Source organism: Ciconia boyciana, chromosome 2, assembly GCF_034638445.1.
Source record: "Ciconia boyciana chromosome 2, ASM3463844v1, whole genome shotgun sequence".
NCBI classification, from domain to species: domain Eukaryota; kingdom Metazoa; phylum Chordata; class Aves; order Ciconiiformes; family Ciconiidae; genus Ciconia; species Ciconia boyciana.
The window spans coordinates 75,985,437-75,999,528 of NC_132935.1; the positions used below are offsets into that span (position 1 = coordinate 75,985,437).

Here is a 14,092-nt window from a genome sequence, read left to right on the forward strand (position 1 = left end):
AGGAGGGAAAGAGAATGGAATTGTCAGGAAGAGGATTTAAGTGAAAGTTGTCTGTGGTTGCCAATAAGAAATACTGGCCAACTGCATTTCAGGGACTAGGTATCTTATTCCAAGGAGGTAAATTATTCCATGGTGAGTGAAGTGTCTTCCTTTTTTAAGGGTTGAGTCCTGAAGTCCTTCACTAACTTGTGAAGTTAGTTATTGAATCTTGGAAAATAGAGGAGGTATTTCTTTCAGAGACTGTTGCCATTGCACCCTTTTATCCAACACATTAATAGAAAGATGCTCATGTAATAGATGGACAGCTGGGGCTCCAACTCCTTCCACTGCCTGAAGGATTTTAAAGCACGCATTATACTTATCTTGAAAGCAACCTAGGTACTCACGTTAAAATCTATTCTTAGGTGAAGGTCCCAAACTAATTCCAGTCTCCAAGACAGGATGAGCTGTCAGAGAATATTCCATGGGAGCCATGGCAGAATCCATGGAAGATGTGAAAGGAGTATTGTTCAAGAAAATTACCATGAAACCTGTCAGATTTGGCAATGTGTTCAAATCCAGATTCAGAACTTCAAGATTCTCTTGGTCCATTTCTGGCAATTAAGGAACTTTGTTGTTGGTTGGATGTTTGGTACGGCATCTGATATTGTGCTATGATGTGTTTGAACTAACACTTTAAAATGAATTATTAAATGCTAAGGTACAATATTTCCTCCTAAATCTTAGCACCCATAATGAAAGAGCCATTTTAAAGGTAATGAGGAGGTGGAGGAATCACATTTAAACACATACTATAAGTAAGCCTTGAAACAAATGCATGTTGAACCAGTGATCTTATTTAAAAACACTTGGACCATTTTTGTTCCAGTCTAATGATGATATTTATACCAAAATTTTGTAGATCAGTGCCTCTTAACTTCAAAAGTTAAGACCATAAATAGCAAAATTTCTCACTAAAATAAATTAAATTAAAACATTAAGTGGATGCAATATACTAGGTATTAATTTAAACTCAAACAGACCTTTCCTACAGTAGGAAGAAATATGTTTTTAATATATTTGGATAAAACTCTGAAATACTGAACTCTTCTTTTCCCACTTACCCTTTGTTATATGTCTTTCACAACTTATTGCCTGAGGATTCTTGAGGTTTAATGGTGTTATAGGTGCAGTATATAAAACTAAAGAGGCTGGAAAACCCATGAGATATGCAGTGGAAAATTAGGGAATCTGCAAAATCAGCTTTGTGCAGTATTGCAGATGAGGAAAATCTGGTACCTGACAGAAAAAGCTCTATAGGAGCGTATCTTATAGTTTATTGCATTCCTACCAGAGATTTCACAGGAAAAAATTCAGAGCGCTCCAACTGTATTCAAAAATAGTAATTTTGTAGACATTGGAAAATGAAAAGACAGACATCAATATTAAAAATTACTCTCTTGTCCTCCCCAAAAAGTCTGAAAGAAATGTTCTTGGCTAATGGGCCTTTGGCACCATCTTGACAAGTATGAAGAGTCCCTTTAGTGTAGTAAAAGTATTTATTGCTATGGATAAGCCCCAAGATTTAAGAGCACATTACCTGAAGAGGGTTTAATTGCTGGCATACAGAAACAATGGGATGAGATGAAAGAGAAAGAGGCTTCAGCCAGAGGCAGCTTTCCTGTGGAAAGCTGTTCCACTTCAGAAATGGAAGCAAATTAGAGTAAAGTCAGGGCCAAAACGGAAACCCAGAGAGGCATTTGTTCCTCAAGCAAGCCCTATGAAATTATGCACCCAAGCATGGCAAATTAAGATGTTCACAGGGCCGAGGAAGTGGATATCCAGAAAAATGAAATGTGTATCAGCTGGGATGTTTAAAACTTATTAGGTTGTGTCAAATCACATGCAAGATAATAGAAGAGGTCAGATTTAATTGTTTACTATTGCTTTGAAATAAAAAGAAGGTAAATGTGTCTGAGCTCTGTCAAAAGGCTTGAGTGGTTGAATCTCACTCATATGCCAGAATTTGAAATTTCAAAAGATTCCCAGAACTTGAGAAGCTTTTATAACTAAGATGGAGGCAAGAGCTCTATTACTGGCTTCTGAAGACAAAGCTTAAATACTTCTTGAATGATATATGAGACCTTCAGTAAGATTCTTTACACACTCACACTTAGGCACATATATGCAAACCATTTTTAAAGCTGTGCTAGCCCACAGAAATTGAACAAGCTTCAGAACCAGTAAGGTTCCCAAAAAGTACTTTGTCATGCACTAAATCATGCACATAAATCATGAAAGGCAAACTCTCAACTAATAGTTTGAGCTAATGGTTCTAGTCACAACAGTGTTGAATGGACAACAACAATGCAAAGTAGGGCTGGTTCCGTGAAAGCTTGCCAACATTGTTATAAGCTAAGCTTGCCAACATTGTTATAAGCAAGGACACATGAAACAGATTAAATATTCTTGTAGAACATAAAATCAGCTTAAAGATTTCCATGATGAGAGAAGGGGGTCCATTTCATTATCTCAAACATGAGCATGTGTTTTTTTGTTTGAATGGGTCCTTATTTTAATCCCAATGGAATTATTTTTAGGAAAAACAGGCCTATAACAGAAGTGCCTTTTGTTTGGTTTGAAAGTAGCATTACAAATAATTGATACAAAAAGACATTTTTGGCATATTTTTATGTCAAAGTAATCATGTTAAAGTTGTGTGCTTGTAAAAATGATTATTTTCTTAGGGAACCTATTAATTTGGTTTATTGCCTCACTTGAAATAAGGAAAATTATTAGAACTGGCAACATTCTGAAGGACAGAATGGACATTTTATGCAAAGAGTTAGTTTTGCTCATTTACTGCCATATAATAGAAGGGTGCAATCTTTCACACAACAGTCCATTAAACATTCACTGTAGGTTACCATCTCTCTAAGAGTTAGCAACTTATGCCCTTTTTTTTTTCCTCACTTCCAAAGTGCTGTACTGAATGGTGGAATAAGTCTATGATCCTTACATAACTACTCTGAAACTTTAGAAAAAATGCTTCGCCCCTTCCATCCTTTGAGGAAACTATGTTTAGTGTCAGTTTTACTCTCAGTCCCTTCAACACTTTGTCAACATCCTGATCCCAGGGCAGATTGGGAATTAGCATGGCTAACATTTCCTCACCCTTAATCAATGAACTTCACACTTTCAGCAAACACAGCTTTTCATTCATCTCTCTCAATGACATATGAGGTCTTGACTTTTCCCTGTGCAGCAGGCCTACCCCTATCAATATTTACCCTCTCTCTTGCAAGTCATTATTTTCTCAAAGCAAAGCCTTGGTTTTTGCTTTAAAAAAGAACAAGATGTTTATACTGACAAAAAGGAAAACTCTTTGGAGTTGAGGCAACATCCAATACACAAGAAAAATAAGAAGGTTTTATGGTTGAGAGGAGAAAACAGAAAAGAGAGAAACAAAATACATTTTTATATTAGCATCAACAAAACTTTATGAAAGATTATCCATTTATTCCAATGTTAAAAATTTAGCTTCCGCCTATACAATAATTATCACTTAAACCTGTCATCACAACAGGTAACAATAAAACCTTTTTCAGATGACGACAAAGGTACTTTCCTTTTAACCTATTAGGTTTTGACCCTTCCCTTTTTCCATCATTCTTACTGGTCAAAAGACATTAGTTATAATATTCAAATTCTAACATATCATTGTACTTCAGAAGAAATTTCTGTAGAGACAGTACTTTAGCAGAGGATAAATTCACACAAGGTTTAATGATTTCAGAAGACCTTTCGAAATACATCATTCATGTAAACTGCTCCTTTACATTTCAGAAAAAAATGCATGGAAAATTTTGTTGTAATGGGAGCTATAGCAAATTTGGGGCAAGAACATGATCTTCCTTCTCAGATATATAAAACTGTGTCATGTGTCCCTAGAGTTAATGTGTGAAAAGAATGGACTCTATAGAAAACTCAAATGTTGATGAAAAGTACTTGGTATAGGTTTGGGACTTCATTTGTTGCAAAAAATCTGAAATGTGATGTCAATGAATACATTTTATTCTGACTAGTCCTTTCTTTTTAATGACATTATATTAAGTGTTGTCATCAGATGTGTTAGAAACACAGATGAATGGGTATGTTTCAAACATGATAAAATATAAGCAAAATAAGTTCAAGAAAACACATTGCTTATTCACATTTTTTTCCCCAAGTTTTGCAGTTCTTTTTATTATATTTACTTCTTTTTTTTTTAACCTGTCAGGTAGCTGTGGTGCCTACTGCTGAAAATTTGATGTGCAGATTTCTGAAAACACATAGGCAACTGGAAACAAATGCCTACAGAATATGAGTGGAGCTTGTGCTTTTAAGACATTTATTTTTCCTTTAAATCCCAACTGTAGGTTTCAGGGAGCATATTTTCAAAATGCCTAAGGCCCAGGTACTGATTGTTCTTGTGGGAATAAACTGGTGCCTGAATAATGCAAACATAGTATCAATTGGGTCATTTGAAATGTAACCTCACACTACTCAGTTGAAGATGCAGAAGATGCATAATTTTTGGAGATGAAAAGTCCTGTCTGCAAAAGTAACCTTTGCATCTGAACCTGCAGACAAACCGATATGCATGCAGCAGTAGTTCTATGACAATACAGAGAATGTGTCAATAGGTGATATGGAAGTAGTCAAACAATTGTTAACTGTTCTTGGTTAGGACCAAGGAAGGTAGAATAGCCCACAGTGTAAAAAAACATTGTCTAGCAGAACACACTTCTCTCTAGTAGCTTCTTAGCACTTTAAATTTAATTTCGCCTGCTTTCTGCTGCTTTTGTGCCCTTACTTCTTGCTTGTTCTGGCCCATGCTTTGACAGGAAAACAATTTGCTTAGGAAAAATGATGCAGGATGAATAGGTTTTTGCTTAAGCTATGGAGCATGGATGTTTCAGACATTTTGCACTTCAATTACTAGAAAATCACCCCCCTATAGGGTGCAAATCCTCACTGGACCAAAGCTTGAGTAGGTTCAAAGAAGGATAAAAATCCTTAAGACATGTCCCTGTGAGCTGCAGAATTACAAAATTTCCAGTGGGTCTATTTCAGAAGAGTAATCGATAATGCAACTTGTGTTTCTACATCCTTCCATATCAAAAAAAGAACATATATTATCCTTGTTTAAACAGTCTAAAGGGTTGTGCAATGAAAATCAGAATAGTGAAACTATAACTAAAGGAGTTTACAGATAACAGCACTGATAGATTTTAATGTTAATTTTTACAAAATGTATCCCCGTTAAATGACTTGCTTGATAGCTTTTTAATCTGCTTCATTGCTATTTTGTTTTCAGTGTCACCAACACATTCTCTTTTTGCATAAGAGTAAAAACTCAAAGGATATATATTCAGCTGCTTCAAAAAATAGTGCATATGAAGAGAAAGAAATCCTGGCCTTACTTCCAGGGTCACACCAGTCAGGATAACAAACTCTCATTACTTTCAGTGGGGCCAAGAATGAACTGTAGGTTACTGACTTCACAGATGTACAAGGAATTCAAAATCTCAGATGCCTCAAGGATAATTTGCTTTGGTAGGGAAAGACGGCTTTGCATGTTTCCATAACTTGTTTTAACCAGAAAGGGTGTTGTTCTATTTTCTTTTAAAACAGTTTTTTTGAGAGGTATATCAAGGAATACACCAGTTAATTTCCTGAAGTAAATTTGATCATACCCTTATCTTGCAGCTCTACCTATACTCTATTTTTGACTTTTCAGTGACTTATTTGAAACTTTAATGCTGAATTAAAGCTGTGATTTGATATTTGTTGTAAGTCCTAGTCTTATAAAGTTGTTTTTCCACTTTCCTTTATTACAGAATAATGTATTACAAAATCATCCATAAGGCACACCATTCTAAAACCTTGCAAAAGTATAATATGTCACATATATGTAAATAGATGAAGCTGTTTTAGGAAAAGTTTCAATAAATTTCTTATAACTGTACCTACAAATGCATATTTTTACATGCAGATAGAAACAGACAAGCTCTTCAAGTGTAATATCTGTCATAAGTAAATCATTTCTGCTTTCATATTTCCAATGACCTTTTCCAGTTTTATCACAGTATTTTGTTACATAAAACTCAGGTTTTGATCCTTCTCTAATCATACCCAATAGAAGGAGAGATTTTGATTTTCATGGAACATTCATGTGATACTCCAATTGTATTCTTCAAGCACTGGTTGTTTTCTAATGACCTTACAAAGTCATTTTCTGTAGAGAAAAATATACAAATTTCCAAGCAACCGAGCAACATGCAAAGTTTCCGCAGCTCTAATTTCTGGTGAGAGCTGGTGTATTATAAGAAATAGCTTCTAGCTATGACAGCAACATGAAAAATATTTCTGCACTAATGAGGATGGGAAATTAGGGAAAGGGCAAGTTTACAGTTATTTATATGTTATTTCTGTATGCCACTATTCTAATCAATATTTCTATTTATATTATACAATGAATTATTATCAGAGAAATCATTGGCATGGCACCTGGGAAAAGTCTTATTCAAGGTACATCTGTCAAGAGCTGGCTTTTCAGGTGGCATATTACATCAACAATATGCATCTGTAGTAGGCAACTTCTGTGTTTCATTATATTGCCTATAGCTGCACAATAAAAATTTGTAACATCTGCTGATTTTTCTTCCTATACCTGATGAAATTATCTGTGGTGAAAGATGGTACAAATGAAGCTAGACGCAAAACTGTCATTGGCTTTCATGGAGTACCCTGGCTTTTTTCAGCAAGGAATTTTCATATTTTGGCCAAGATAAGGAATTTTTTCCAGGCTCAAAGCAGAGCAAATGTATAACAAATGCCGAGTTAATTAGTTTTATCAACACAATGCATCCAGACACAAATAACAATTGCCCTTCAGAGTCCCCAAGCTCTTTGTTTCTCTCTAATTCACTTCCTCTTGGTGCTGCACTTCCTGAAAGGTACATTATTTACCCACATAATAGCTCCAGGTCCCAACAGACTTAAATCATAAAGGACTTATGACTTCATGCAGCTTTTTTAAAGAAAAAAATTCTCAATAACCTCTTGCAAACTCTGGAAGGACTCTTCTAGAGTAGATTCAATTACTCTTTGAGAAGCGTTTTAGTAATCCATCTAGAAATGGTAATACTCTACCACCTTACTTTACATGTTACTACTGAAGTGGTATAAAGCTATTGCTGAGGTATGTCTAAAATGGGTTAATATTTTCATGTATTTTTTACTCTGATGTAATTTTTGAGCAAACTAAGAATAACAAAATGGCCACTTGAACTTTAATTCTAAATAGATTCATGTCTTGAGGGATTAATTTAGATTCTCATGTTCAAATTTTCACGGAAATGCTGAGAAACCCATGTCCAAGGTAACTGACTTTTGTATACGACTGTTGAATATGGGAAGTTTTAGCAAATATTTAGCAAAATTTGTTTGTCTGTGCTGGTGTTATGTTCAAGCAAGTTCACTTACTCATTTAAATGACTAAGTTAACCTTCCTTATCTCCATACAAAAAATACCTACAGCAACAGGTATATGCATTCATTCCTAGCTATTATAAATATTCAAACCCACCTAGCACTGGGTTCATAATGTCTGTGCCTAAAGAGGGAAAATATGCACTGTCTCCCAGTAAGTGATATTTACAGAGTTGGAGCATTGGGTACCCATATTACTCAGTGTCAGCCATATATTTATCTCCACCTACAAGAATGTAAAGGTTTGTCACTGTAGTGTCATATGTGTAGGTGATGCTCTGAGGCCCTTCCACTAGGGTGGTGGGTTCTAGAGCAGAGCTGGCAGCCCCATACCTTACTATGTAAGCCAAGGAATGGCAAGCATTTGAATTTTTGACTCAAATATTTAAATAAATGTGAATTTCCAGCACACAATCATTTGTACAAAAAATTACTATTTTGAAATTTTCTAAGATGGTTCCAATGTGCTTTTATCATTTTAAGATATGTTCCCTTCTGTAGCATTTTTTTCTATGGTTTGAATATGATATTTATACTTATGTATGTGCGCAGGAGAGTGAGTGAGCAAGCAAGAAAGAGTGGGATGAGAGACAGCATGCTTTTTTGGTGTCAATTTACAGTATAGTAAGAATATTTGCTGTCTTAATGTATTCAAACCCCCACATACTCTTGCAGGCAATTAAAAAATGCTTTCTAACTGCCTTTGAGGCACAGTGCACTTGACAAGTTTGGCAGATTCCTTGTCATTTTGCTGAACCTGATAACAAGAGCAGGTAGTCCCAAGCTTACACGGCTCTAGTTTTATAATTCCCAGAACCCCTTTTTACAAGCAAGATCTATGTGCATATTCATTCTAACAGCTTTAAGAGTTTGAACACCTGCTCCTTTTAAGTCATTCCCATTTCATGTCATTATTTATAAATGCTCTAAAACACAGTGCATAAATCATTGTTGGTGTATCTGTGAAAGAGAAAAAAAAATTGCCCTAAATGAACCAATAGTGAATAGGTCCTTTAAGAACATTCTCTTCCACTCATCAATTGCTTGAATTGGAACAACAATACTTTCAAATACATGTTTTTATGCAATAAAATAGTGATATATTTTGCAGACAAGTTAAGATTAATTAAAATTCAGGCATTGAAAACAATTATCCTGCTGTAAGTATTTCCTGCAAGACAGAAATATTTGTTGACCCAAGATTAGAACAGCAAACCTATTAAGTAAATTAATAACCCAAATAATTTAAGATTCCTAAGATTTCTGGTGGGAATATTAAACAAAGATCTATTACATCTGTTCGACACTGACACTGCTGTTCTGGTTGTAGTTTCTTAGAAAAACATGTACTCTTTCCGAGAGCCAGCAAATAGCTGTTATCAATATACTGAGAAACAAAATGTAAATTGGATGGCCAGGACCCCAGCCTAGAACGTGGTGCTGTTGCAAGTTACCATGAGCAGAAAAACGAGTATTGTATTCTGCCCACTTTCAGGGTACATTGAGAATAACAGCACTAAGTCATACCAAATCAAGGGCAGCTTTTGGACAGAATGATGGGAGTAGAATTGCTCCTGTTTTATTTTTGTGGCAGGAATTCTTAAGACTGAAATGGGCATCTGAAAGAAAGCCTTTCCCAGGTACTTTCATGAAAGGATGGAAATTTGATTGTTCTCTGTGGGCAGGAAAGGTGTGGTTGTGCTCCCATCACTTTCCTAGCTATTGTACACAGCTCCAGAGAGGCCTGTACTCTCTTGTATACCTCCCTACATCTTTAAAAGACTCAGCCTGAAGACCAGCAATGGCCAGAAAACAGGCCAGAGGCACAACTTTGGTCTCTTTGAATTGCCTTAGATCTGCGAGGCTCAACACCATCAGCCTCCGAGGGCATCCAGTCCTGGAGGTAGCCTGTGGAGGAAAGACAGTGCAGAGCACTGAGGATGAAACTCACAGAGCTTTCTCAGCATAGGGAATGAGTTGATCCCAGATAAGTAGCAGAGGTAGGTGAAATGAAGACAGTGTGACATTGTAGGGACAACAAGGACCTGGGTCCAGTAAATGTACGATAGCTCAATGTGAATCATACAGCACAATCCAAATACACAGCTCAGAAGGGTCGTGGGGGCAGTATCTTAACATCAATTCTGTAAACAAACGAAGTCAGTTATATTCATCATATCCAGAGCACTGTTTTTGGACCTAGGACCTTGAAAGGCTTTGATTTCCTTTTTAATGTGCCTATTCAATTAGTTATATTAAGCCTCAATAAATGAGGTTTGGCAGCCTCCTTTAAACTAAGAAAATTTACTGTTGCCAGCAGAAGCCGCAGTGAAACCCTCCTCTATTCCTTGCCCCATCTTCATTGCTTATCACTAGAGTACAATGTTGTTATGGCTTTTTGTCAGTTAAATAAAATCATTCTGCAAGCTAAACAAAATCTATATTACAAAACTTTGTTTTCCGACATATCATATGGTTTACTCAAGTAGAAATGTAACATATTTTGATAGGTTGGGCAAGTGGAATAGGAGGCATTTATATGTTTTTGTGTTGCATAAATAACTAAGAAAAGTTATCAGATTTTCAACATGAAATCCTACCAGGATGAAAATATCTAAAAGACTTTTTTGTATTTTGGGATCTTTTTAACACAGTTTCTGTCTCTCAAAATGGACATAATCCAACTAATACTATATGAGATACCCTTTCTTATGAATAGAAGGTTTCTACCAAGTCCTTTTGAGTTCTTTAGGTCCCTTCCATGATACTTGATACTATTTATTTTCTTTTAAAAGAACACCAAAAGAACTATTTCTTTTCATCATCAGTTTCTCACTGGGTTTCACATAACACATTGCTTAAACTTTTACCCATTTTCAAAACAAGAACTTACATTTAAGGTATCCAGCCCATTCTCCCACCAATATTTATACATATAGCCTTTCAAGACCTCCAGTGCCCACATAACTGAACAGTAGGTAGAGTTTATGGATGAACTTGCTGAAGGAAAAAGTCATAAACTATTATGTGCATGATACCAGTGTACCTCTCCAAGCTGAATTTTCAATGCTTTCACAAGCTATCAATACGTCTCTAAGAACCCACTGCTTTAAATCAAAAGGCAACGAATCTTCCAGACAGTAGCTACTGCACTTTGCAGGTTGGAGTCTACTATATGAGAGGTATAAATTCCAGATTTTCAAACTTCTTTTGATTCTGTCAGATATGGTAGTTGAATGTAGTCATAAAATTGCCTAGTGCTGTTTCTACTGTTAATAGGGAGATAGTCAATACATTCTAAAGCCGTATATATTTTAGTGAGTTTTCCTGAAGAATGTAAACTGAGATGCAGTTGATTCTAATGTTAATATTTAGTTATAAAAGCGCATCACCAATTTCTTTTGAGCCATATTATAGCATTGTTGTTTTAGAGACCTTGTCACACCTGCAAGAAAATATCTCGGAATAGAAATACTAAAGAAAAAAATAACATTATCATCAGTAAGACATGACTTATGACTCCACATGAAAGAGTCAACCTTGAACTTTATAACAAATACAATATAGTCTCTATATATAGTGTATTAAAACAAGACTTGTCAGTCACTCTTTTGGGAAGATTTTAAAGCAGACAGTTCTTGATTTGGAAAGCCAGATGAAAGAGAAATTTACTTTCTTACCCTTTTATCCTTCCTAGGTTAGGGTCAAATGATGACATTAAACGATTAATCAGATTTTGTGGGCTGATAATTAAATTTAGTTGAATGTAACTTAAGAGCTTCATGGCAACAAGATAAAACTAACTTACTTTGCCAAGGGAAGTAAACCAATTATTAATTAAGTCAGTGGGAACACATATGAAAATCCATTTTCTTTACTAACACACCATGTTATCCAAAGCCAGAGCTCTATCTAGGAGATTTTCTGGGTCAAGGTCTCTGGTTTTCAGGAGCTGCTCTAGTCCAGTGTGCAAGCAGGGTGTGAAGGCTCACCAGTTCTACAATGATCAGACAAAGCATTGACCTAGCTAGTGCTGTCTCCAGCTTCCCTTACTTCCCTGTTCCTACTGCTAAGCATAGGCTGCAGAGTTAAGTCCATCATACGGATCATCTGTCTGGACTCCCTTGGGAACATTTCCCATCCTGTTATCCATGCCTGCCACTAAAAACATCAATGAGATAGATACCTATCTTCCAGTAACCTCCACTACATCCTCCATTACACTGATTTTTACCTGCTACCCCAGCTTTCCCCAGTCTGAGTGTCACCCAGTCTGAGTTTCCCCAGTCTGAGTCACCACCACAGGACGACAGTTCTGTGGGACAGAATAGCAGAGTGTCCCGTTTATAGATGATTCAGGAGACAATGGCTGAAATCCTGGGACTTCCAAGTACTGCAAGGATAATTTCAGCCCCACCCATTCCCCTTATCTCTCCTTTCAACAGTAAGAATTTCAGAGGGTATACGCACATCTTGAACCAGAAGTGGAGTGCAAATGAAATACAGTACATGTGTTGGATAGGACTCCCTGGTTGTTTCAAAACACAGAGAGATGAAGTCTGGAGGACAATAAAAATGTTCAGAAAATAAAACAATTCGCAATTTGTATAAATGTTCTGTAATGAGATCTGTTGAAAATATTAATTTTAAGATTATTATAAAATTTGCTAGTGTGCACAGCTCCATTTTCACTTGTGCAAATGGTACACAAAACAGTATCATTGGGTATCCATGCTCTTTCTGATTAGTAATGTCTCTTCAAGGAAAAGCAAAAGCACATTGATTTCCAGCCCAAAACACACAAATATGGATTTTTTAAAAAGTACTCACAACAAAATTGTCCTTATTTTCTTCTTTCATAGAAGGTTTACAGAAGAGTCTATTCTTTGACTGGAATCAGGAAAAAGACCTCTACTTCATGCTTGTCTTCTGACAATCCTTACACTATGTGTATGTCTCAAAAAATGTAGCTCTAAGTGTCTCAGAGCTACTGCCGGCTGTAAAGAATTTACATTTGAAATACTTTTGAATATAAAACCTCTACCAGTAATGTTCCATCACTTTCATTTTCTTTAACTGAGTCCTTTTTGGTTTTTAAGTTTTATTGAAAGGAAAATACTTGTTTCTATATATTTATTTCTCTTTCAGAAAGGGACACCTACAAACACATTATTGTAATAAGTATTAATTAACATGTCATTAGTCTCTCTTACATTTACATCCACATTTTAAATTAATTTCAATAAACGTGGCTTTACATGTAACTTCCAAAGGATCTCAACAACTCAGAAGTCTAGTAAGATTTTCTTATTAAATTTACAGGACTGTTTCTCTGCAAAAATTCTTAAATATATCTGATTTCTTTCATTTAGATTTCAAATTTTCTCCCTTTCTGTCCCCTTTTCTCATTCTTAGTCAGTTTCTTTTTCTAGTTGCTCCTGTGGCTTGTGGCTACAAGTCAGATGTAGGAAATGACTGCAAGCCTTTTAAGACACCATGCATGGCAATATGCAGAATATCACACATTAGGGTTCTGAGAAGAAGGGAGTGCAGTATTCCTGTGGTGGCATCTAAGTGTCCTGAGAGAGCCTTTGGATGATCTAGGAGGTGAGCTTCAACTGCGGATACACATTTAGGACTCCCTGCTACTTGCCACCTACTGCAGAGGGCATTTCTAATGCAGTGTGAAATCCCAGCACTGGGAAAATACTGTGCTGAACAACTGCTGTGGACTAATTATACAGACACAAACAAAGCCACTGGGCTAGTTCTGCCAAAAGCTGAGGAATTCAATACAGAACATTGCATCTCTAAAACATCAAGCTGCGAGCCCAGCCGTTGGGTCTGCACTGTGGTTCTCTGCATAACAGTGAGGAAGTTTTGCAGGTGTAAAATGGGATCAACGAACTGAACAGGGAGCCAGCTAAATGCCTAGAGGAAAAGCTGGATTGAGGGATGTGCAAAACATGTTCAAGAGCATAGCAGCATTACTTTAGGTTGCAAAAAAGCACTTACCTCAGATGAGGTTTCATGATTCTGCGCTCTTAGATCTCAATGCCTGCCCCTCTCCATCCTCCTTAGACACAGAAGGGGAATTAGTTAATTTCCTAAATATCTTCATAGTTAACATGTTTACCTAGCAGTAACAGACCTGAGGTCAAATCTTCCTCCTCTTAAGGAAATTGGACCCTATTACATTTTAACAATCATTTTAAATTATTTTAATGATAACATTTTAATCCATGAACATGGGACAGAACTAAGGGGACTCCCTAGGATTGCTTATAGATTGGCAGGGAGAATATTCCTCAGTAAGGTGGAAGAATAGCTAAAGTCGAAAGAAGTTAATTGGATTCCCTCCTGTTAGCAAGTTCTCAAACCACAGAGCTGTTGGATAAAACAGCATTATCATTTATCACAGGGGAAGCCAAGCTCAAGAGGGTCCAAGCTGTAAGAAGACATACTGGTTTGGACCCTGTGGGTAACCTTACTGTGTGAATCTCAGTCATGCTTGAGGGAGAATTAATCATTTAGCTGCTAACAACACCGCTTCTAGGCACGAGAAGGAACATACCTT

The 14,092-nt window shown here is 36.3% G+C and overlaps 1 long non-coding RNA gene across 4 annotated transcripts in view; it reads left to right on the forward strand.

Annotated features, from left to right (window-relative positions):
• The window catches only part of LOC140647874 (uncharacterized), a 34,254-nt gene extending 21,675 nt beyond the window's left edge, over positions 1-12,579 (forward strand). For 3 of the 4 annotated variants that reach the window (XR_012041001.1, XR_012041000.1, XR_012041002.1), the window contains one exon: positions 405-12,579. This is a non-coding gene — a long non-coding RNA (uncharacterized lncRNA). The remainder of the gene's footprint in view (positions 1-404) is intronic. The other variant, XR_012041004.1, reaches the window with a different exon arrangement.
• The last annotated feature ends 1,513 nt before the right edge of the window (positions 12,580-14,092 follow it).